The sequence below is a fragment of the Gobio gobio genome (genome assembly GCF_949357685.1).
Source record: "Gobio gobio genome assembly, chromosome: 22".
In the NCBI taxonomy this organism is placed as follows: Eukaryota; Metazoa; Chordata; class Actinopteri; order Cypriniformes; family Gobionidae; genus Gobio; species Gobio gobio.
In genome coordinates this window covers 30,406,478-30,430,201 of record NC_137118.1, presented here as the reverse complement: position 1 = coordinate 30,430,201, position 23,724 = coordinate 30,406,478, and the positions used below count along the sequence as shown (strand labels likewise).

The following is a 23,724-nucleotide window of genomic DNA, read 5'->3' as shown; positions in this document are numbered from 1 at the left end:
AAGTTTCTCCAAAAGCAAAGTCCACAGAGTCTTTTCAAAGACTTAAATCCACAAGACTGATTTTCCCCTCAAGTCTGGGGCACATCCTCTCTCTCTCTCCCCTTCTTTTTCATTTCTTTCCCTCTCTCTTTACTTTTTACTACTGATTTTATCTCCATAAGTGGGCTTAAACTGACAAAATCCCCTGGTGGTGATATCCTCTATTGGAAACACGATTCATAAATAAAGCAAAAAAGTTTTTAAATAGTTATAAAAATGCAAACTATATATTTATTATTATATATATCATATATATATATATATATATATATATATATATATATATATATATATATATATATATATATGACTTGACTTTACTTGTTTTCATTACATGTGTTCAAGAGTACACAAAATAGTCACTTCCTGGGATATTGGTGCAAAATATCTGTAAGAAAAATGGACGTTTTCGATAATAATACTGTCACATGGAATAAATGTTGATACTGTTGAAATTCTGCAGCAGAGCGATGACATCTCAGATCATTGCCTAGTATTGTGTACTTAATTTAGCTAAGGCTGCAAAGCCGTCCCCTCATTTCAAATATGGCAGGACTATCACCGCTGCCACTAAATATTGCTTTGTAAATAATCTTCCTCATCAGTTCCATCTCCTCAGCATCCCAGAGAGCCTAGAGGAATTCAATGTTGCAACAGAAACTATTGACTCTCTCTCTTTTTCAGCACTTTAGACACAGTTACTCTCTGCGCTTAAAGAAGATTAAAGAAAATCGTCCAACGCCGTGATACAACAAGCATACTCGGGCCCTTAAAACAGCAGCCAGAAAAATCGAGCGCAGCTGGAAGAAAACAAAACTGGAGGTTTTTCACATTTCGTGGAAAGAAAGTATGATTGTATACAGAAAGGCAGTAGAAACTGCTAGATCTGCTTATATCTCAACTCTCTTAGAAGAAAACAAACACATCCCAAGGTATTTATTCGATACAGTGGCTAAATTAACGAAAAATAAAGCTTCAACTTCTGATGTTTGTAACTTTATGAACTTCTTTATGTGCAAGATTGATAATATTAGGGAAAAAAATATAACCATACAGCCGTCTACTACAGTATCACATCAGACATTTTAGTGTCACTGAGGAAAAATTACACTCATGCACTGCTATAGGAGAAGAATAATTGGCTAAACTCGTTAAATCATCTAAATCAACAACATGTATGCTCGATCCTATACCGACTAAGCTATTAAAAGAGATGCTTCTAGAGGTCATGGATCATTTTCTTAATATCATTAATTCTTTTTTGTCATTAGGATATGTACTGAAAACTTTTAAGTTGGCTATTATTAAACCACTGCAACTTGATCCTACAGAATTAGTCAATTACAGGCCAATCTCAAATCAACCCTTTCTGTCAAAAATACTAGAAAAGGCAGTGTCCTCACAACTATGCTCCTTTCTAGAAAAAAATGGCATCTGTGAGGATTTCCAGTCAGGATTTAGACTGTATCATAGTACTGAGACTGCTCTCATCAGAGTTACAAATTATTTACTCTTATCATTCGATCGTGTTTGAATCTCTCTATTAGTGTTACTCAATCTTAGTTCTGCATTCGATACTATTGACCACAACATTCTTTTGAATAGACTCGAAAATTATGTTGGCATTAGTGGAATTGCATTGGCATGGTTTAAATCATACTTATCTGACTGTTATCAGTTTGTAGCAGTAAATGAAGAGATGCCACACCGATCACAAGTTCAGTATGGAGTACCGCAGGGCTCAGTGCTAGGACCGTTGCTTTTCACCCTGTACATGCTACCACTGGGAGATATCATTAGGAAGCATGGCATTGTTATGCTGACATTGTTATGCTGACGATACTCAGCTCTATATTTCTTCACGCCCTCACGAAACTTACCAATTCACAAGATTAACGGAATGCATAGCTGATATAAAAAATTGGACTAGTAATTTCCTGCAACTTAATTCTCAAAAAACTGAATTTTTAATTGTTTGACAAAAAACCTCCACAAGTAGCAACCTAGAAAACTGTCTAATACTTGATGGTTGCTCTGTCAAGTCCTCGTCGTCAGTTAGGAACCTGGGCGTGCTCTTTGATACCAATCTTTCATTTGAAAGCCATGTTTCTAGCATCTGTAAAACTGCATTCTACCATCTTAAAAATATATCTAAATTACGGCACATGCTTTCAATGCAAAATGCTGAACAGTTAGTTAATGGGTTTATGACCTCAAGGCTAGATTATTGTAATGCTCTACTGGGTGGTTGCCCTGCTTGATTAATAAATAAATTGCAGCTGGTCCAAAACGCAGCAGCTCGAAGTATGACCATATTAGCCCGGTTCTGTCAACACTGCACTGGCTCCCTATTAAACATCACATACATTTTAAAATCTTGCTTATTACTTACAAAGCACTAAATGGTTTAGCTCACCAGTACTTGAGCAAGCTCTTAACACATTATCCTCCATCACGTCTATTGCGGTCTCAAAATTCTGTCCAGCTGATAATACCAAGAATATCAAAATCAACTGCAGGCGGTCAATCCTTTTCCTATTTAGCACCTAAACTCTGGAACAGTCTTCCTAGCATTGTTCGGGAAGCAGACACACTGTCAGTTTAAATCTAGACTAAAAACACATCTCTTTACATACGCATACACATAGAACATTTTTAATTTATATTATTCAAATCAGTTAAATGATTGTTTTAGGCTGCATTAACTAGGTCAGACGGAACCGGGGACACTTCCCATAACACCTGATGTACTCGTTACATCATAAAAAGAATGGCATCTACGCTAATGTTAGTCTCTCAGTTTATCCCGAGGTTTACTGCAGACTGCCGGATCCGGGCCGTATCCAGATCAGATGGTGGACCTGCGCCCAGACATGACCAACGCATCCCACATGTGTCCGCAGAGACCGTGTCTCCCCCCTGAAATTGCCTCATCAACACGACAACCTCAATAAACCCGTCTCCGGCGTGATGACTCCGATCTTTCGAATATTCCTATCTAATAAATGCCTCATCAACACAACATCCTCAATAAACCCATCTCCGGTGTGATGACACCAATCTCTTGATCCGGTGTGATGACACCAATCTCATGATCTTCGATCATGATGGCGCCGCGGATGGCAGCCTCTGTGCTGAGCTCCCCAGTTGTTGTAGTGTTTTTGTTAGTTTTACCTGTTTTTTGTTTTGGAAACACGATCTGTTTTACCAGGGATGAACTGCTGAGCATTCGGCAGAACGCACCTCAGAATCTCAAACCGGTTTTCAATTATTCGGACGTTTTGCTGAACGTTGTAGTTAGTGGAGCGGCTGCACTGTTCAAACGCTTCAGGACGCGCAGACGGGGCAAGCGGGCCGGCGCACTTGTGAAGCTTCGACAGCGCGGATTTCGGACGGCGATGCCTAGTATACATCTGGCGAACCTCCGCTCTCTTCCCAACAAAACGGACGAACTTCTTCTGCTCTCCCGAACTAATAAGGATTTTTCAAACTCTGCTGCTCTGTGTTTCACGGAAACCTGGCTGAATGACGCGATACCGGACAGCGCGCTTCATCTGCCGGGTTATCAGCTGTTTAGAGCGGATTGCGACGCAGAATCAACGGGGAAATCGCGCAGCGGCGGGACATGCTTTTACATCAACGAAAGGTGGTGTAGAGATGTAACAGTATTAACGAAAATGTGCTGTACTGATCTAGAAGCGTTTTTCATTAACTGCAAGCCGTTCTATTCGCCACGAGAGTTTTGCTCGTTCATTCTCGTAAGCATCTACATCCCACCGCAAGCGCACGTGAACCTGGCGTTACAGAAACTTGCCGATCAGATTACAGAGACCGAACAAAAGCACCCGGACTCTGTCTTAATCATTCTTGGAGATTTTAACAAAGCAAATCTCTCCAATGAACTGCCAAAATACAGACAGCATGTTACATGTCCCACCAGAGAAAGTAATATACTGGACCATTGTTACACAGTAATAAGGAATGCATATCACTCTGTCCCACGGGCAGCTTTGGGGCTCTCTGATCACTGCCTAGTTCATCTCATACCAACCTACAGGCAAAAACTTAAATCTGCTAAACCTGTAGCAAAGCCTGTAAAGAGATGGACCACTGAAACAGAGCAAGCTTTACAAGCCTGTTTCGATTGGACTGATTGGAGTGTTTTTGAAGCTGCTGCCACCGACCTGGATGAGCTTACAGATACTGTTACTTCATATATCAGTTTCTGTGAAGATATGTGCATTCCTACCAGGACTCATCTAACTTACAACAATGACAAACCGTGGTTCACTGCAAAACTCAGACAGCTCCGCCAGGCCAAAGAAGATTCCTACAGGAATGGGGACAGAGTCTTGTATAAACAGGCCAAATACACACTAAAAAAGGAGATAAAATTGGCAAAGAGGAACTATTCCGAAATACTAAGGAACCAGTTCTATTCCAACGACTCCTCATCAGTGTGGAAAGGTCTGAAAGCCATCACCAACTACAAGTCACCATCCCCCAGCACTGTGGTGAATCAACAACTGGCAGACGAACTGAACGAGTTCTATTGCAGGTTTGAAAGAACACCATTAACACCTCCAACAACCCCCCTCTCCCCCACTCCTCCACTTCAGATCAGTGAAGATGACGTGCGCCAGGTCTTCAGGAAGAACAAAAGGAAAAAAGCACCAGGCCCAGATGGTGTAACACCAGCCTGTCTGAAAACCTGTGCTGATCAGCTGGCCCCCATCTTTTCACAGATCTTCAATAGATCTCTGGAGTTGTGCGAGGTTCCCTCCTGCTTCAAACGCTCCACCATCATCCCGGTTCCAAAGAACTCCAAGACAACAGGACTTAATGACTACAGACCTGTGGCGCTAACGTCTGTCGTCATGAAGTCATTCGAAAAACTGGTTCTGGCTTATCTGAAGGACATCACCAGACCCTTACTGGATCCCCTGCAGTTTGCTTACAGAGCAAACAGGTCTGTGGATGATGCAGTAAACATGGGTCTGCACTTCATCCTGCAACATCTGGATAAACCAGGGACTTATGTAAGGATCCTGTTTGTGGACTTCAGCTCGGCTTTCAACACTATCATCCCAAACCTCCTCCTGCCCAAACTAACTCAGCTCTCCGTGCCCACCTCTGTCTGTCAGTGGATCACCAGCTTCCTGACAGACCGGCAGCAGCTTGTGAGGCTGGGTAAATTCTCATCCAGCACCCGCACCATCAGCACTGGAGCTCCTCAAGGCTGTGTTCTCTCCCCACTGCTCTTCTCCTTCTACACCAACGACTGCACCTCTAAAGACCCCTCTGTCAAGCTCCTGAAGTTTGCGGATGACACCACAGTCATCGGCCTCATCCGGGACGGTGACGAGTCTGCTTACAGACAGGAGGCTAAAGAGCTGGCTGTCTGGTGTAGTCAGAACAACTTGGAGCTTAACACGCTCAAAACAATGGAGATGATCGTGGACTTCAGGAGAAACCCCCCTGCTCTCCCCCCACTCACCATCATGGACAGTACTGTGAAAACAGTGGAGTCATTCAGGTTCCTGGGCACCACCATCTCTCAGGACCTGAAGTGGGACATTCACATGGCCTCCATTGGGAAAAAGGCCCAACAGAGGTTGTACTTCCTCCGCCAACTGAGGAAGTTCAATCTGCCACAGGAACTGCTGAAACGGTTTTATTCTGCCATCATTGAATCCATCCTATGCACTTCAATTACCGTCTGGTACAGCTCAGCTACCAGATCTGACCTCAGGAGACTACAGAGGGTAGTGCGGTCTGCTGAGCGAATCACTGGTACAACCCTCCCTACTCTCCAAGATCTGTACTTATCCAGAGTACGTAAAAGGGCTGGAAAAATCACTCTGGACCGCTCTCATCCAGCACACTCCCTCTTCCAACTGTTGCCATCCGGTCGACGCTACAGAGCACTGAGCACCAGAACGACCAGGCACAGGAACAGTTTCTACCCTCAGGCAATCCATCTCATGAACACTTCACAATAAACGAGAAACTCACACACGTATACACACACACACACACACACACACACACACACACACACACACACACACACACACACACACACACACACACACACACACACACACACACACACACACACACACACACACACACAATTGTACATTCCTTTTATTCACTTATTTTTAACACACTTATTTACATTTCTAATTTAAACCTAAAATACGTGTACATAGTATGTTGCTTATTTAATTTCTTTTTAATTTTTATATTGGGTCTATGCTATTTTGTACATTGTCTGTATATTTGTATATTGTAATTTTTATTTTTTATTTTTATTATCTGTGTCTTGTCACTGTCATTCTGTGCACTGTGGAGCTTCTGTCACTACAACAAATTCCTAGTTTGTGTAAACATACCTGGCAATAAAGCTCATTCTGATTCTGATTCTGATCTTTGAATATTCCGATCTAATATGATTTCTGACCTGTAATGTTGCCAGGATCATAATCATACACTGTTTGTACATTGGCCAGAGGAGAACTGGCACCCCGACTGAGCCTGGTTTCTCCCAAGGTTTTTTTTTCTCCATTATGCCACCTGATGGAGTTTTGGTTCCTCGCCACTGTCGCCTTTGGCTTGCTCAGTTGGGGACACTAAATTTTCAAATACATTTTCAAATAACTTACTGATCTGCCTGCATTGTCACTATATGATAATTGAAATGAGCTGGATAACATCACCATTTTCTCCAGAGCGGCTGTACAGCCAAATCAAATTCTGTTGTATTATTTTCCTGTTTCGTTTTAGATTAGTTTAAATTAGTTTCCTCCGAAGAGACAAGGGAGGCAATGCCTCCATCGCACTGTGTACAATTGGTACGATTATGCTGTTCACGCGATAATTTGCATCTTTAATTTTTGTGCACGTTCCACATTCTCAAATCGTTCTGAATGAATGAGGGGTTGTTTACATGACACCGTTTTAAACTAAAAGCAGGAAACTTTTTATGTGTTTTGGCCATTCATTTACACAACAAAGCGGTGTCGCCATGTGCATGCATATTTTACATGTTCAGTCTATAGGCTTATGTTTCTTTACAAAGTGACTTTGCCAACTACTGGCCTGGCATGCATAAAGTGTTTTTAGGCATTTTTGCGTGTGAACAGGGATTATTTTGACATTGTCATCTGAACGCAAAAAAAAACGGAAAAACAAAAAAGGAAAAACATTACCGTTTTTAGTATATCGTTGTCGTGTAAACGTACACGTAATAATGTGTTAGTGTGGAGATTAATTAAAAAAGGAACTAAACAACTCACCTACTTAATATCACATCCAAACTTGAATTGACTTTAAAAAAATTATTTGTACAGGTTTTTTTAGTGAGCAATCAGTTAGGTCAAATTAAAGGTACATCTCCATGTCTGTGACCATCATAACGCATCCAGTGTTTACTGAGCTTTGATGACTGATGATCCAAAAATAAGAAGAAACACTTTAATTTTCTCATAATCAAACCTCAAATATTTGAGCCTACTCAGCTCTGACTGTTGCTCAGTCTGTTGTGATTGGTCTACACTTACAAATTTGTTACATAGGTGTTTCGCATTTTGATCTTTAAAACTTTTACTTTCCCAAACAACTATATATATTTACACACTGCATAAAAGGTAATATTCGAAAAAGCATAATTGGAGAACTTTAACCCGTAAAATGTGTCAACATTAAGTGCAAGTGCAACTGGAACATATATTTTATTTTATTTTTTTAAACGCATTAAAACACAGTGAGGACTTACCTACTACCTCCTCATTTCAAAACACCACTGCACTCGACCGCCACATGTACAATAATCAATGTACAAAAAACATGCTGTAAGCACACAGGCTTTTAATCAAACACACTGCATGAACACAAACTCCCATCAGACTCTCCTGAGAAGCCCACTCCTGCAGTCTGTGGCTGCCTATGAGGAGTCTGCGCAGGAAGTGGGGGATCATTTTACGCTGTCAGCGACACAATCCTTCACCCTGAGTTCACCATCACCAGCCACCTGAGAAAGCTTTGGCTTTCCACTAGTCTAAACCAACAAAGGGCTGAGCTGATTGTCTTATACAGACAGGCAGAGCACTGGGAATTTTCTTGCCCCATTTGTTAATAACTGTGTGAACTGTGACGTTGCATGACGGTTGTTTCATTGTTATTGAAACAATGCAGTTATTTGCAACAAGGTGTTGAGGTACTTTAGCTGCAATGTTATGATATATGATTATAGCTCAGGCTCTCTCAAATGTGTCAAATTCTTGGGTCTGTTGCGATGGCTCTCTCACACTCTCTCCATCACCGCCTGACAAACTCTCAAACATATGGAAACCCTCCCTTCCTTCCCGGCCTAAAGCACATCATTTGATCAGCATATTCTTGGACTGGAGGAGTGTACAATTACATACTATAATATGTCTCCATAATGATATCATGCATATTGTAATCACTGCTCTCTGAAGTTTAACAGCTTGCAGTTGTTTAGGTCTTGGGAATAGACTGCAAGGGAGCTTTACAGAATTGGGCATGTACAGACCACGTACATTCTGTGCACTTGTCAGCCTTTCAGCACAAAGTCTCTGCCAAAGTGATAAAGCCTGTTTAAACAGAACAAATAGTGCCATGCTTTAGTGTTGGGCGATATGCCTAATTTTCCAATCGCCATATCGTCAGCCTGAGAGATCGCCGATACACGATCTTATGGCGTCGGGGCGGAGCTATTACCGTATTTCCTCAAATAAAAGCTGGGGCCTTTATTTACCTGAACTGCAGAAGGTCACCGGCTTTTATTTGAAGCAGGCTTTTATTAGGGGCAGGCCTGTATTTCGAATTCCATCTATTTCAAATAAACCGTTTTAAATGAAAAGCGATAGCGTTCCAGAGGACAGATATCATCAGGGGCGCGGGAAATGGGGTGGTTTCAAAGGATTGCAAATTTTTGTTCATTTTATTCCTTTTTAGAATTTAATCATTTATTTGTAATAAACATTTTAAGTGGCCCATTAAAAAGTATTATTTATAAGTTGAATTGATTTGATGTTTTTAAAACATACATGAGGTCATATTGTGACTGTTGCGGTGTGTGCGTTGAAAGAACGGTAATATTTCCTCCAATGGAGAGCGCCTTTCTGGAGATTCTGTTAATTTCTGAAGCTCATTCCGCTCAGCGCCGCGCACTCAAACCAGAACTCCCTTTGTGACATGCTGGATCAAATATAGGTCTATCTGAAATAAATAGTAAGGGCTGCCCCTGACTAAAGTTTTTTTTATTTTCTAGTAGTTGTTCATTTAAGCCGTTGATCATGCTGCGCGGCCGCCTCCGCCTCCATGTCATTGTCTGTTATAGGCTATTTGCTTATTATTTAGGGCTGTACGATTAATCGAAAAATAGCCGAAACCGACATTCAGAACCTCTAACCGATGTATTTTTCCCATGTTGGTTATTTCGGTTTTCACGTGAATCCCGCCCCGTCATTCACATCAAGTGCAGTTTGAAAGCACACACAGAGATGCAGGAGCGGTTATCTGTGTTTATAGATACCCAGAATCACTATAGTAACTGCATGTTTTACACAGTTTATACAGGTCAGTTAATTGCTGTTCTTATAGCCTACACACTGACACACACACACACACACACACACACACAGATGGCGCGCGCAAGCCCCGAAGCCGCTTTCACTTTCGTGCTCATAAAGTTTGTCAAGTAAATGCGTTTAAAGGCTTGCCGGTTTCAACATTTAAAGCGATTGTGAACTATTCAAAAACAACAATACGGAAAACTTCTCCGTTCAGCGCTCAGCTTTTTTCAGTGACACAGAGCCGAGCCGTGTTGCCTCTCTAAAAACGCGCGCGCCCTGAAGGCAGACCTCTTTCACCTGCGTCCTCACAAAGCTTTGTCATTTGTATGTGGTTTAAGCCCTGCCAGTTTGAACATTAAAGCGAGTTTCGACCATCAGATGTGTATTATGTTGAACTAATGCCTGATATATTTTGACAAACGAACACTCAGACAGAAGCTGTGACTAAAGTAAAGTCACTAAAGTAGCTTAGAAACTCAACCGTTATAGGCATACATTTTAATACCTTTGAAGTAAGTACAAACCACAGCTTCATAATGAATGGAGACAGTAAGAGTAATTCACACACACAATCACTCTCTCATTAATGCATTCAAATAAATGTAATGTAGGCCTACAGTGTTAATGTATCTGTATCTGATGTACAACAAACAGAAATCTGCTCCATAGACAATAACTGCTGAAACCTGAAAGTGAACCGTTTCCTTCAAGTATTTTAAAATCACAATGCACTTTTTCATTAGAAAAAAAAATTCCACCTTTAATAGTAGAAAATATTTACAGTACAAACCTTATCAGTGAACTTACTCAAAAACCTTATGAGAGCAAAAAAAAAAAAAAAAAGAAGAAGCAAAATAATTGTTCATTAATCGTAATCGAGGTCAAATGTTCAATTAATTGAGGTTTTTATTTTTGGTCAAATCGTTACAGCCCTATTATTATTTATTAAATCCGGGCAATTTGGTTGATAAAACATAGATTAAAATTAAGATACAATTTATACAAAACGAAATTCACTTTAAAGAAAGGCTTTCAACAAAATAAAACTTATTGAAGTGTTATTGAACTTAGCTGAAGACCCCTGTGCATCTTGCATCTTATGTGTCCTGACTCCTGTTCACTTTTCAACGTAAATTAAATAAAAAAATAACATTATCATATTTAAACTGAAACTAATTACGTGTTTTAATGGCTACAAGTATAGTAGGCTATAGTAGGCTACAGAGAAATGTCATGTTGGAGCGGGATTTGAGCGCATGTCCTTTTACCAGTGAATGGTTCATGAGTGAAGCTCCGCTTTACTTTGCTTGCATGCTCTGGTAAGGTTGGCAGGTTTTTTGCGTTAATTTTTATTTCCTGTCGCTGTACAAGCTCGTTTATTGTATATGACTGTGTAAACCTTTTATTTAAAGATTTAATTTAGGCCACAGTCCATTGCATTACGATTGCAAGAAGAATCAATATTCTGAAAAATGTGATTTGCAGTCAAATGTCCCGTTGTGTATGCTGATTAAACGAGTGTTCTCACGATATTATGTTCACACCGGGGACGGTTTTCGCACGCGTTTATCGCCGACGTTAAACGCCTCGTGACTAAACAAAGGGCGCCAATGTGAGTGTGCACAACGACGCACAAAACGGCAGGCGTAAAAGCATCATTTTTTAAAAAAACGCCTCGGGTTTGTTTTTTTATTTTTAAAAACTGGCTGACAAATGAGATCTGCGCTTTTGTTCACGTGCCTAGAGCTGCTGAAGTGACTGTAATACCCCTTTTCCACCAGAATTAACCAGGCTGAATACTAGTTCAGAGCCAGTGCTAATACCAGTTCATGGTTGGTTCGACTGAGGAGCCTTCTAAGATCTGTTTGCTTTTCCACATGCTGAAAGCCACAACAGAGCCAGGTCTTACGTCACTGTATACTTCTTATCTTTCTCAGCAACGCCATATTCCATCATGTAAGCAAAGTCAACCGTGATTACAAGGTGTTTGGTTTCCTTTCTTTAACATGTTCTATGCGTAGGCTGTGCGTAGCCACGATTTAGCCCCTATGCAGACCGGCTATTTGTAGCCCACATTTAGCCAAAAGACAAAACTGATTAATTGTAGTTTTTGGCAATGTAGCGCATGATATTGTTGATATCCCATCATGTTCGCAATGTCAATAATATCTGCAAGGTGTCATTTCATGACATGGTCTATCTGTAGCCACGATTTAGCTCTGAATTGGACGGGCTACGTGTAATCTGCTTTTAGCCCACCCATTTGTAAACATTTGAATTAGTATTAGCTTTGCTGTCCCGCATAACATTCACTTAAATTGTAAGACAGTCAAATAATATCGTAGATATTACTGGTCTCTCTTCCATTTTAAGTTAAATAAAAAATGCAATTACAACTCTCGACCGCTAGATCGCAACTGTAGCCTGTACTACTGGCAAACGGCAGATATCGCGGAAAACATTTCTGTCGTTGTGATGGGGTTTTTTTACACAAGAGGAGGAGAACAACAACAGGAAACAGCAAACGTTAAAGGACATTCTTTGGCCTTGTAAGTACCTGTTTTTTCGTTTTGACGTGTTCATTGTGTACATTATTTGTTATCATGTGAAGGAACCGTGAGATTTTAGCTAGTAATTGTAGAATAAGCCATGTCATGGTTAGCTTAACATGCTACATGTACCTGTAGGTACCTCCAAGGGGATAAACTTGAAACATGTGTAACCAATTATAATTTGTTATGAAAGCCCCAAATATACTTTTACTCTTTGGATCATTATATGAAAATATGTGTTTTTGACTTGCCAAGGCAAATTTGTACAGCACATTTCAACAAGCCAAAAGTGCTTTACATAAAACATAAAATCAACAATGGGTAATATAAAAAGACAATATAAGAAGACATTTAAAAACACTTTAAAATAGTTCAATAGAAAAAAAAAACATGATAAAACAGTAGAGTAAACGTGACAGTGGAGTGTAAGAAATGTATAATCATTATTCCTTTCCAGTTAATAAAAGGCAGCGGCAAACAGTAAAGTCTTTAACCTTTATTTTAAATAATTAAGAGTTGCCGCAGAACTGCAGTTTTCTGGGAGTTTGTTCCAGATAAACTGTGCAAAAAAAAACCTTTCGAGGGAACTTCACACTGCGTCCACTAGGGACAGCTCTGGAATATCTGGCTATCAGCGTGATAGCGTCTGATGCACGTATGTCAACTCAGCCAATGGCGAGAGTGAGCGTCACGGGCGGGTGACGTCACGTCCAGGAAAGGATAAATATAAATCCGGTCCGATCGCACTTCAGCTTTTCTGCCTCAGCTAAGCGATCTGTGTGAAAACTGTCTCTGTCTATTTATTGTTGTCCGTCAAAAGCACAATAAGTCTCAGTTTAAAAATGGCGAACACATCAGTATTCAAACAGTGTACTCCTCCGTGTCCCCGTTTCCTTACGGGTGGATACACATGATTTGTGTGTTATGTGTTTGGGAGTGGAGCATGCTCTATCAGCCTTCGAGGGGGCTGATTGTGAGCATTGTGAGAAGCTGCCGCTTTGCATGCTCCGCTCCCGCCTGTCACTCTTTGAGAAGGGTGATCAGGATCGCGTTCCCTCTGGTTCTGGACCCGCTGCTGCCGAGGCACAGCGGAGAAGGACATCATGGGGATCGCAGATGGATCTCTCGGCGGCAGTGGCGGTTCCAGGGGGGAGGCCAGGGGGGCCAGTGCCCCTGTGTCAACATGCTTGGCCCCCCCTCTGGCCCCCCTAAATTTGGAATCATATCGCCCCAATCAATTTTCTGAAACTGGTTGCAATGTGCAGTTTTTGCTGTGGCGGTATGTGATGAAAAGAGTACTTTATTGTGTCATAACCAATAACCAATGCAGAGAAGAATGGAGGAGGCTGCGCGCTGTGGCGCGCAAGTAGTCTGTTTATGAATGATTTGTCACTCAGTCTGCATTCGCTCAAATAGTTGTAAAACGCGGGCTATAATGGTTGCTACGCACTTGATTTCAGATAAAATAAGTTCTCTTTATACACGTTGTGTTGTGTGTAACTTCACCCATACGCAGCAGTGATACTGTAGATTAATTTTACTGACTTGACGACTTTGAATTCCATTCAGTCATTTCACCACAGAGATAGGCATACCCGAGATACAGAAAATAATATAATTTCAGTCTTGATCACATATAGCAAGAAATAATATTTTATCCAATTGTCCAGTGTTGCTTATAGAGTAGGCTAGGCCTATTAGATGTTTGTTTTTATGCCTATGCTAACTTTGCGAAGAGTCCGCTAACAGAGAGCAGATATAGGCTACAAAACATGCAAAATAAATTGTTTCGTTTTACTTTTATAAATTGAGCATGATCATATTACAGATACATTACTTTTCAAATAAATCAATGAACTTGAAATTATTTTACTTCACGTGTAGAGACTGCAGAGTGATACAGTACATGGCCAAATAAAAAAGAAGCATGACAACTTTCACATTACCAATTATTCGAACTAAACTGCCAGTGTGAAAACGCCCTCACATTTACATCATGATATAGACTACAGTAAGCAATAGGCTATAACATGAGTAACGAGTGCAATGTCACACGAGTTATGTTTTTCTACCCAGAATAGCATGAGTGCAAATGTGATACTGATCTTATACAACAATTTAGTAAATAAATAAGTTAATATTGTGTTCAACATAAGAAAGTCATATTTGGAACGAAATGGGGGTTAGGAAATGGTGATAGAATTTTAATTTTTAGGTGAACTACCTATTTATCTACTGGTTAAGATAAATGTGTGCCCACTAAAAGCACAAGTGGCCCCTGCCTGGCCCCACTAGTTACCGTGGTCTAGAACCGCCACTGCTCGGCGGGGTTTGAGACGGGCGCGAGCGCTCTTTCTCTGCCTTCACCCGAGAGATCTGTCGCTCAATCTCTGGTGTCGGAAGCCCGCGCTGCGGCTTCTTCCGCCCAGAGTGAGAGCCCGTCACTTCAACACTCCAGCTCTGAGGAGGTGGATGCGTTGAGCGTCGGATTGGGGGAAGATGATTCGCCATCTCTTTCCCCAGCACACGAAGAGCTGGTGGAGGTGATTACTCGCGCTGTGGCGAAGTTAAATATTGATTGGCCAGCCGAGAAACAAGGCGCTCGTCCTAAAAGCAAATTAAACGAGTGCTTTTTGTCATCAAATGTGTCACCTTCACCATGGGGTCTTCCTTTCTTTCCTGATTTACACAGCGAGCTGTGTAGATCATGGAAGAAACCACATTCATCACGTCTCTTCAGCCCTCAAGTTAAAACATATAGTGATATAAGGGGGCTGAGGGAATATGGTTATGGGGCGATGCCTAAAGTAGATCGGACACTTGCGAGTTATCTGTCCCCTGCTTCAGCATCGTCCCTGAAGGCCCCCACGCTCCCCACTAAGCCGTTAAAAACAACATCAGGGCTGGTGGGGAAAGCGTACAGGGCAGCAGGGCAGGCTGGTGCATGTTTGCATACAATATTTTGAGTATTTTGCAAGCGTATCAGGCTGAACTGCTGGGGGATTTGGATGGCGGTGAAACTGTGAGCCCTGAGACAGTTGGCGAACTGCGTCGGGCCACAGATTTATCTCTGAGAGCCACCAAGGAGACCGCTAGAGCTATTGGGCGGTCTATGGCAGCCTTGGTGGCGACAGAGAGACATCTGTGGCTCAATTTGTCTGACATTAAAGACAAAGACAGGGCTTTTCTCCTTGATGCGCCATTTGAACCTGCTGGTTTGTTTGGCGACGCTGTAAAATATAGTCGTTGACAGATTTCAGGAGAATAAGAAACAAGCGGAGGCATTTAAAAAATATCTTCCGCGCCGCCACCAACCCTCTGGGGCTGCTGGGAGTGAGCAGCCCCAGCCGTCTAGCTCTTCATACAGGCAGCAGCAAAAAGAGAGTGTCGCATCTCGTGCTCCACCTCAGAGATACGGTGGGCCAGGTCGGCACTCTCAGCCGAAGCCTTCTAAGCCGAAGACCGACCTGAGGGTCGTGCTTCAGGCGAAGAAGGCTTCAGGCCAAAAGAGGTCCTGACGCCAGCAGCGTCAGGTCTCCAAGGGCCCCCCCCCCCGCAGAGTGGATTGGTGTTTACCTCAGTATACGGTGCCCACTCCACTTCGTTGCCCTCAGGGGACCGTTCTGCCAACCCCGCCACCCTTGGTGCTTCGTCTACCAAATATTTTGCTATGGGTCCTGCAGACGGTAGAAAAGGGGTACAGAATTCAGTTTGGGTTCCACCCACCTCGATTCAACGGAGTGCTGTTAACATCAGTACGTCCCGAGCAGACTCTGATAATGGAACAGGAAGTGGAAACCTTGTTAAAAAAGGAGGCTATAGAACCGGTCCCTGTACAGAACAGAGAGTCGGGTTTTTACAGCCGGTACTTCTTAGTTCCAAAAAAGGATGGAGGGTTGCGCCCTATATTAGATCTTCGTCGTCTGAATTGTACAGTCAGAAAACTAAAATTCAGTGATCCAAATCCGATCCGAGGATTGGTTTGTCACAATAGATCTGAAGGACGCATGCTTACATGTCTCCATCCTTCGACAACACAGGAAGTTCCTGAGGTTCGCTTTCGGGGGCAAAGCGTACCAGTATTTGGTTCTTCCATTTGGTCTAGCTCTTTTACCCCACACGTTCACGAAATGCGTAGATGCAGCTCTGGCCCCGTTCAGGCTGCAGGGCGTACGCATTCTGAACTATATAGACGACTGATCCTGGCACAGTCGCAGGAGATGGCGGTTCGGCATAGAGATGTCGTCCTCGCTCATATTCGCTCATAGTTGGGGTTGAGGCTGAACGCGTAGAAGAGTGTGCTTTCTCCAGTACAGAGGACCACTTTTCTAGGCGTAGTTTGGGATTCCGTAGCAATGCGGGCAGTGCTTTCACCCACGCGCATTGCTGCGATTCTGTCAGCTATAAAGAGAGTAAAAATAGGCCAGTCATTCACTGTGAAGCAGTTTCAAAAGTTGCTGGGGTTAATGGCAGCGGCGTCCAACGTGATTCCTTTTGGCCTGCTGTACATGAGACCCTTACAGTGGTGGCTCAGGACCAGAGGGTTTTCCCTGAGGGGGAACCCTTTTCGTATGATCAAGATCACGCGGCGGTGTCTCCGCGCCTTGGTCATATGGAAGAAAGCCTGGTTCCTGTCCCAAGGTCCTGTGTTGGGGGCACAATGTCGTCGACTCGGAGCGGACATCCTGTCAAGACAGGGGCTGAGGCCAGGGGAATGGAGACTTCACCCCGAGGTGGTGAAGCTCATTTGGGAGATTTACGGCCAGGCGGAAGTGGATCTGTTTGCGTCTCAGAATACGACGCACTGTCCACTCTGGTTCTCGTTGACACATCCAGCTCCTCTCGGACTGGATGCCATGGTACAGACGTGGCCGAGGCGGCGTCTGTACGCTTTTCCCGCAGTTGTTCTGCTCCAGGGAGTTCTGAAGAAAGTTCGCCGGGACGGGATAAGTCTACTGCTAGTAGCTCCTTACTGGCCGAGTCGGATTTGGTTCTCGAACCTCATAGCACTGCTCGATGGCTCACCCTGGAAGATTCCGATCAGGAGGGATCTTCTATCTCAGGCGGAGGGCTCAATATTTCACCCCCGCCCAGAAATGTGGAACCTGTGGGTTTGGCCGCTCAGGGGGCCGAGCTCATAGAGTCTTGTCTCTCTACCGAGGTAGTGGAGACTATTCTCAGCTCCAGAGCTTCGTCCATGAGGAGACTATATGCCCTGAAGTGGAGGTTGTTCACTTCTTGGTGTCAAGCTCGACAATTAGATCCAGTCAACTGCCCTGTTGGTTCAGTGCTAGATTTTCTACAAGAGCGTTTCTCTTCTGGGTTGTCCCCTGCTACACTAAAGGCGTATGTGTCATCTATTTCAGCTTACCATGCCCATGTGGATGTTATTACTGTGGGGAGGAACCCGTTGGTAACTTGTTTCCTTCGTGGCACTAGGAGGCTGAGGCCTGCGGTGCGCACTAGAGTTCCTACTTGGGATTTGGCTATAGTGTTGGAAGGTTTATCTGCGGCTCCGTTCGAGCCACTTGACATCATCTCAGAAACGTTTCTGACTCTGAAAACCATCTTCCTTCTTGCCATCTCTTCTATTAAGAGAGTAGGAGACCTTCAGGCCTTATCAATATCCCCTTTGTGCTTGGAGTTTGCACCAGGGATGGTTCAAGCTTTCCTTTACCCTAGATTAGGGTATGTTCCGAAGGTGTTAACCAATGTTCCACGGCCTATAGTGCTGCAAGCTCGCTGTCCTCCTCCATTTGTTAATCCAGACCAGGAAAGATTGAACCTTGTTTGTCCAGTGCGAGCACTGGATGCTTATGTCCACAGAGCTGCCCTGTGAAGGAAAGCGGATCAATTGTTTGTTTGTTTTGGACCTCAGAACCGGGGTCTCCCTGCGTCCAAACATACAATGAGCAAGTGGATAGTCGAGGCTATCTCACTGGCATATGGGTCTTCTAGTCAGCAGTGTCCTTTAGCTGTCAGAGCCCACTCTACTAGGAGTATGGCGGCCTCTAAGGCCTTGGTATCGGGGGTTTCCCTCAAAGAAGTCTGCGATGCGGTTGGTTGGTCCTCGCCTCTTACATTTGTGAGATACTATGATCTTGACCTGGAATGTGCTCCAGGTTCTTCAGTGCTCCTGTCTTGAATGTGCCACAGTTTCACACGACAGGCATTTGGTATTATGGCGTTTTGGTATTTCGTTCCCAGAGCTGTCCCTAGTGGACGCAGTGTGAAGTTCCCTCAAAAGGGAACGTCTCAGGTTATGACTATAACCATAGTTCCCTGAGAAGGGAACGAAACACTGCATCCCGTTGCCATACTCCCTGCATCCCTGTGATCCCAGAAATTTACTTTGACCTTAAACCATTCAATGCTTTAAAAACCAGCAATAGTGTTTTAAAATCAATTCTTTGACAGACAGGAAGCCAGTGTAAAAACCTCAGAACTAGAGTGATGTGATCCACTTTCTTGGATTTAAAGACACTAGGTTGATTGAAAATTATCCAGCAATCAGTCAACAAAGCACAACAATAAATATACAGAACACTTACATGCACAGCACAATGCACACACAGAGGAATACAATCAGCTTTCCCAATTCTCTATCTCATTGTGTTAATGCAACATAGTGGCTAAAACATGTTTTAAACCCAATTTACTCACCCTCAAGTTGTTTCTTTCGTCTGTTGAACGCAAAATATATTTTGAAGAATGTGGGTAATCAAACAGTTTATGGGCCCCATTGACTTCCATCGTATTTATTTTCCCTACTCTGAAAGTCAATGGCTATCAAATGTCTGGTTACCAACATTCTTCAAAATATATATATTTTTGTGTGTGTTCAACAGAAGCAAGAAACCCATGCAGGTTTTAAACAACTTGGGGTGAGAAAATGATGGCTCTCTCTTTAAACATGCCACACACATGTATCTTAACTCCCAGCTCTAGTTTGCATCCAAGCAAAAGAGAATGACTGTCACAATTACTGTAAATAAAGTAAAACATTATGATGTCACCACCGCTTTTCTTGTGCAATATTTTGTTTCTTATTTGGCAGATGCCGTGATGACTGACTTCCCAGCGGCAACAGAGTTTGGGTTAAGGAATGCAATAAAGCCAACAATGATGTTTTATAAACCAACAAAAGGGTTAACTTAATATTTTGTAATTCTTTATATTTTTTATTATATTGCGTTGTTAATATTCCATATTTCTTATCCTAATTGTATATTTAATTGTATTTTTAACATTTTATTTGGTAATTTTTATGTTTTGATCTTTTTGTATTATCTTAAGTTGTCTATGTTGTTTGTTCTTTTTCTAAATAAAACTTTAATTTGGATGGATTGTTATTTATGAAAACCTGTTATATTTGAGTGAAAAGAATCCTTTAGCCATGTTGTTGTCTATTAGATGTATATGTAGTAGTCATTCGTTAGCCGTCTAATTGATGACTAGTCTATTCTTGGGCTATGATTAGACGTCTATTAGATTTTCACTGACAGCCCAAATTCAGCCTTGTTTTAGCCTAGACCCATATTTGCTGTCTATTAGACGTATCGTATGTAGTCGTTCAATAGCCGTCTAACCTTGGGCTATGATTAGACGTTTTTTCTTGGGCTATGATTAAACGTCTATTAGATTTTCACTGACAGCCCAAATTTAGCCTTGTTTTAGCCTAGACTCTGGGCTGTGTTTTGACGGCTATTAGACATCTTTTAGACGCAAAATTGCTTGCTGGGTCAAGACGCACCGAAAAACATCTCTTTTTTCGATAAGCGTGCGCGATATTTGTCATTATGCTGCGTTCACACCAAACGCGAATAGAGCGTCTGGCGCAAGTGATTTCAATGTTAAGTCAATGGAAAGGCGCGTTTACAAGCGTCTGGAGTTCGCGAAGGACGCGAATCCGCCTCATTTGCGCGTCCAGTTCGCGCGAATGGCGCGAATTGGGCGCGAATTGGACGCGAATTGAGCGTCTTGCGCGATACGTGCGTTACAAGCGAGTGGTGCTTTTGTGCATTCACGCGTTTGAAGCGAATTGGCGTCAATTTGCGCCGCGTTAACCAATCAGGAGCCTGCTTGCTGCTGTCACGTGGTAAAGTGACTTGATGAGAAACCCTGCATAAATTAAAAATAGTACTATTGTGTCACAAAATGTAGTTTTAAGACTTTTTCAGGTGAGAATGTGGTTGTTTAAAGCTCAAATCTGTGGTTTATTTATAAAGAGAGCGCCTATTTAAAAAAAATTATCTTGTGTTTTTGGAGTTTGAGATCCAGGCAATCACCGCTCATAACCCCGGCGAGAGCAGCCTTTCCTCGGCTAGTCCTTCTGCCGTTTGCCGCTGGCTCTGATGTCTCTGTAGTGGTGCATCTTGTGTAGATCTAACGGCCGATCTTTGGTGTCATGTATCTATACTTTGTTGTCTGCCAAATCGTTTTGACTGAGGGCAAAGAGAAGTTTCATAACTTTATTTTTTAAGGATATTTACATATAAATGCAGTGAAGGTAATGTAGGAGTTGTCTGGACCACATGTGTGTGGCTATTAAATGTTTAATATATATATTTAATGAAAATGAAAAGAGGCAGAATTATGTTTTATGACATATTTCTCTGAGTGCCTTGAACGCGCGTCAATTTCGCTTCAAACACTCGATTTCTACGCGCGTCCAATTCGCCGCGGACGCGCGAATGCATTCAAAATGTTCGCGCGTGAAACTAGACGCGGTAGACGCGATTTTGACGCTCTATTCGCGTTGTGTGAGAACGCAGCATAACGGAGTCTGTTTCTGTACTGCTATCAACAATCTGCTCGCATGCGCCGCAAAGCAAACAACCGCACACACGACTCTGTTTAAACAGCGTTCACTGGTGTTTGTCAGTCTAAAGTTCTATAAACGTGCCTTTAAACTACTTTACGGAATAAAAAAGCACACACCGGCTCAGAACTTCTCTATGTCGATCCCTGCCCGATTTACTGGACCACAAGATTTAGATCTTGTGGTCCACAAGATCTACTTTGGTAAAACTCCAAAGAACTCTAAAAACTCTACTTTTAATAAACTGTGGTAAAACTCAATATATACAATACGCCAAACTAATCGTATCAACGCAGTTATGCTCTTCGCTAAACTCCAAGTAATTTTCTTTAGCTCTGTTTTCAGTTGAAAGAATAAAACTAACCTAATTTAGTGTCCCATTGACGAAGCCTCAGGAGGAGAATGATGCGCGGTCGGTCCCCTCTCTGTATCCAGCCAGTTTAGCATGACAAAAGAGGACAAACGCGACGCTGAGTGCGGCAAGACCATGGCCGTGTCTGCGGGCACGCCTCCTCTCAGCGGGGACGCGCTTCAATGGAACTCTGACTTTTTGGTTGATGGAGAACGCGCTCTAATGGAACGCTGATTTTTGGCTGATCAGAGAGTGACGCATACTTCACAAAAGATACAAATTGAGGTAGTTCATGGGATACTTCATTTGTATTTAACGTTTCTGACTCACAGAGTTTGCTTGATCTACCTCTTATATGTTTCAACACACATCCTCTGTTGTAGCTCAATTTTCTCTATGCTTACTGTAATGTAGCCTATGACATAAGGTCTGGTAACAATTACCATACTAACCCGTTCACAGCGAGCTATACATATTTGCTAGCCAACAAAAACAAAATCACTTGATTCTTTAACCATTTTCTTTTTCCATCTGAAAAGTGCCCTGTAATTTAGGCCCTACAGATGGCTCCAAAACACACATATGTATATAAACATACACACACATACCAAATCCCTATACAACGGTTGTAATATCAGTCATTTTTGACCTTGTGGGGTCATTTGTTTGGTCTGCATGAGGAAAAAAGCTTATAAATCATACTAAATTATGTTTTTTGAACATGATAAATGCTATAATAAACTTTGTATTAAAATATAACATACTTTTAGGTAATAATTAAAACATGTTTAAGTTCTTAGCAAAAAGTTGCAGAATTTCCTTGATTTGAAGACTTTATACATTTTCTCTTTTGGCCAATCCAAAACAAGCTTTTGTGTGTGTTTCACTGGTTGCAAATCTTCTGCTTGACCTTGCATTAAATCCATGATTTAAGAGAGTGCATTGGCATATTTTCCATTGTAAATTTCATTCAGTGTAACTTTGTACAGCTGGGAGGAGTGTGGGGAGAAGAGAAGGAAAGACGGTCCCCTCCCCCTGACGCCCAGCAGGCACTCTGTTCTCCATCACTTTAAGAACTCCAGTTGCATCATGGGGAGGGGGCGCTGGAGTGCTGCCCGGTAACTCTGATTACTTCCAGACTACTTCAGCTACACATTTCAACACTATTCATGCACTCATACTACAGCACATGAACGCATGCGGATATACACGATTATAAACATTAATTCTGAATACTCTAAATAAGAGTTAAACTATACATACCAGATGCAGTTTTGTATTTTCTGACTTGTTAGCCAGGGAGACAGTGCTAAAACAACAACAACAAAAAAACAGATATCATACAGGATATCTGTTGGAGATGCATGAAACAGCAAGTAATAAAGTCTCTAATCTGTATAATATGCAAGGCATTGCAAAACATCTGTTTATGCCTGTCTACATCTTAAGACTTCTCAGAGTGCTCTAAATATTTACCTGAGTAGCCTACTTCAGGACACGTAGTCCCACAGTTAGTCACTAGAACCTTAAAAAAAATAAAGAGAGGTAAGAATCTTGCAGAATAGAATGAGACGAGGAGTATGAGAGATTGAGAGGGAGGAGGAGGAGGGACGTGTGACCAATCAACTATTAAACACTGAAACATTCTCTGGAAGTCTGGAGTCACACAGAAAATTGTGATCTCATTGCTCTGATCAGCAAACACAGGAAGAAAAAGAGAGACAGCAAAAGAGAACAAAAAAGAGTTTGTTTATAGACTCTGCTAAACATATGACAGAAAAGAACAAAGAATGTAAGAAGGAGAGAGAAAGTGGGTGAGAGATGTTATTACTGTGGTGTGTCAGGCCTGAGTGGTATATCTGGACAGGAAGTCATTCATTGCTGTCGTTTGTTTTGATTTTCTCTGAGGCCGTAAGCAAGCATGGTTAGATCCACAGATCCTGCTGAGTGGTCAGTAGTGCTTAGTATAGAAAGGGATTACTAACTGTAGTTAGGAAGGTAGGCTAAAAATATTGTGTATTACCATCAGTGAGCTTTGTTGGCTTGGTGACTGGAACTCCATCAAGACAGCACATATTTCCATTGGGGTGTAATAACTCCAGCACTGTTGGTGACATCCTGTGACAACTTTACATCCTCACGGCCAATTTGTGATAAGTCTGTGATGTAAAGTTAAAGACTTTAAAGACATCATTGTATCTTTAACTGAGCATATCCGGAGCATAACAAGATCCGACGGCAAACAATCCAGCTGTCCTAGTCCGTTCCCCCACCCCTATGATGAGAGATGTTGATGTAGTCAGTGCCAGTTGTCCCTATACTCAAAGTATGCAAGTTGCGTAGGGCTCCGAACCT

The 23,724-nt window shown here is 42.2% G+C and overlaps 1 protein-coding gene across 1 annotated transcript in view; it reads right to left on the bottom strand.

Annotated features, from left to right (window-relative positions):
- phldb2a (pleckstrin homology-like domain, family B, member 2a) overlaps positions 1 to 21,481 on the bottom strand; it is a 76,331-nt gene extending 54,850 nt beyond the window's left edge. Inside the window, exon 1 of the mRNA XM_079805381.1 lies at positions 21,382 to 21,481. The gene's annotated coding sequence lies outside the window, so the exon portion shown is untranslated. The remainder of the gene's footprint in view (positions 1 to 21,381) is intronic.
- Positions 21,482 to 23,724: the final 2,243 nt, after the last annotated feature.